Genomic DNA, 2,534 nt, shown 5'->3' with positions numbered 1-2,534 from the left:
TTCGCGGGGATCCATCATCTGAAAGCTGGAGCGACTTGTAATTTTATTCCCTGGGAGGAGGAGCCTGAGCTGTCGGGGCGGGGGGTGGGGAGAGACCCGGGGAGCGGTGAGGGCGGCCAGGGGAGCCGTTCTGGGAGGGGGAGGGACTTGGCTTGGTCTCCCAATCCTGCTCCACACTCCAAACTTTCACCAAACTCCTAGCCCCCGCCTCCTCGAAACCAAAACACAGCAAGCTGCGGAGCAGCAGCGAGCGGCGCGGCGGGGCAGGAGGATTCGCGGTGGCACCCGGCCTTGGCAGGCTGATGCAACTTTCCCTTTAAGAAAGCCACCTGGACGCTCCGCGGCCGCCGACTGGCACGCCTGGGCCGGGGGCTGCAGCATGGTAAGGGGCCGGGGGCCGGGGTGCCGCGGGCCGGACCTCCGAGGCTCCCGCCGTCGGGCTGGGCATGCGGCCGCCTTCGGCGGGGCTGAGCCCCGGGGCAGCGCGCGCGCGCGGGTGTGAGCGATCGCGCATGCATGCGGGCATCTGCGGGAGCCGCGTGGGCGCACGCACCGGGATGCCTGTCTCGCCGCAAAGGTCGGGGTAGGTGCGCGCGTCTGGGTGACACCTCAGTCACCAGGGCACCGAAGCGGGCGGGGATGGCGAAAGGGGTGCACTCCCGGCTGGGAAGGACGCGGCGTGCCAATACCCGCTCGGCCGGGTGCGGGGGCGCGAACGTGCGTGGCAGGCGCAGGAACCTGAGCCTGTCGCGGTGTGTCCGGGGCGCTAAGGGTCCGCGCGTGGGGGGCTTTCGGGGGCCCGGCACGGAAGGCGCACTGTGCGCCCCGAGCGCTGGCGCTCGCTCCGTCGCCTCCCACGGCCAGCCCGGCCTGGCTGCTTCGGTCCTTCGGATCGCTGGCTTCCCAGCCCGCCCGGTGCCCATGCCGGTGCCGGTGCTCCGCAGGTTTTAGGATTTGGGGCGGGAGGGTCCCGCACCCGTGGGCCCCTCTTTTGTCCATGGCGCCCGTGGCTGCTGCTTTGGGAAGGGACTGCGAGCGGGGAGTTCCTCGGGGAGGATCCGCGTCTTCCCCATCCGCCACCCTCCCTCTGCGCGCGCCGGGGGCTTGCCCGGGTGGCCACAGGTGAGGGCAGGGGCCTGGCAGCTCCGGGGCGCCCACCCTCGGCCGGCGCCCCGCACCCGCGGCCGGGCGGGGCTGGCGGAGGGGAGTCGAGCCGGGGCCCGGCGGGAGGGGGCTTGCCCGGGGTGGGAGGCGTGGGTGGGGGCGAGCCGCGAGAGGCGGACTCGGGCAGGCCGGCCCCGGGGGCGGGGACCCGGCGCCCCGGTACTTTTCCACGCCAGGGGCCGGGGCGGGGCCACCGCCTGCACGCCAGCTGAGAGGCCCCCACGTGGTGGCTGATGCAACGCCCGCCCCCCGCGGCCTGCACCTCGATTAAGACGGACGCGCCCCGCTTCAAGGAACTGAGGCGCTCGGGGCGGCGCCGCAGCCCGGAGAGCGACCGCGCCCCTGCCCGCCGGCCCGGGGCCTCTCCGCGCGCCGCCGGCCGCTACTTAAAGGAGCCGCACCCCCTTTCGGGCCAGCTCCCCGCAAGCCACGCCCTCTCGCGGGTCGCTCTTAAAGAAGCCGCGTCCGTACCCGGCTCTCTGACAGCCCCAGCACAAAGCCTGGTCTAGTTCTCATCTCTAAAAACCAGCCCGAGGCTGCGGCCACTGGGAGATAAAGGCTGAGCGGGGGAGGGAGGGGGTGTCGGGCGGCGAGGAGTGGGGAAGGAGAGATTAGAGCCTCAAAGTGAGGGGCATCCATCGCAAGGCTGCGGAATAGTGGGTAGAGGGGCCATAGTCAGCTTGCCCAGTTGCAAACACCGCAGAGGAAACGCCCCCTTCCTCGGCCGGAGAGGAAAGGGAGCCGCGGAGGACTTCCGCCTCTGCCCTGGAGAGCCACACGTGCACCCAGCGAGCCCCCCACGCTGCGGTGGGTGCAGGGAAGGAAGGAAGGGATGGTGTCCTTGGGACAGGCTTTGCAGACACAGATGGAGCTGAGGACAAAGATCGACCACTGCTGCCTGAGCCGGACACAGTTCCTCGCGGTCCCTTGGAGGAGTCCCCGGCTTGGCATCCACAGCGCCTTAAACGTGCTGACCTGATACTCCTACCTGGTGGAGACACCAAACACCCAGACTGTGCAGGGACCCGGGTCATCGTGACCTGCTGTGTCACCAGCATCCTGGGATTGGCACCAGCCCCCCTCCACTGCACCAGCGGGAACAGGAAGCCTTCTCCTCACCCCTCACCTCACCACAGGTCCTTCTCCTGGGCACACTGTCACCCTCCTGCTGCCTTTCAACCCGACCTGGCTGGGCTCTGTCTAGGGTGATGGCTTCCACCTGGCATCCCAGCAGGTGCTTCTCCCAGTGGATTCTCTGCTTCAGAGCCTTGAGAGGGCCAAGGCCCAGACCCCAAAGCTCTGGCCCTGCTTAGGAGGCACCTGCTTGGCCACTTTCTCCCTGGCTGTGTGACACTCCAGCCTGGAGCCTT

General features: G+C 69.7%; 1 protein-coding gene across 3 annotated transcripts in view; it reads left to right on the top strand.

The window, feature by feature from the left end:
• The window catches only part of SLC6A9 (solute carrier family 6 member 9), a 33,544-nt gene that overhangs the window by 631 nt on the left and 30,379 nt on the right, over nucleotides 1–2,534 (top strand). For 2 of the 3 annotated variants that reach the window (XM_058680109.1, XM_058680105.1), the window contains exon 2: nucleotides 202–382. The gene's annotated coding sequence lies outside the window, so the exon portion shown is untranslated. Of the gene's footprint in view, nucleotides 1–152; nucleotides 383–2,534 lie in introns of those variants that run through there. The other variant, XM_004591477.4, reaches the window with a different exon arrangement.

The sequence above is a fragment of the Ochotona princeps genome, chromosome 2, assembly GCF_030435755.1.
Source record: "Ochotona princeps isolate mOchPri1 chromosome 2, mOchPri1.hap1, whole genome shotgun sequence".
Taxonomy (NCBI): Eukaryota; Metazoa; Chordata; class Mammalia; order Lagomorpha; family Ochotonidae; genus Ochotona; species Ochotona princeps.
This window is presented reverse-complemented; position numbering and strand designations above follow the sequence as displayed.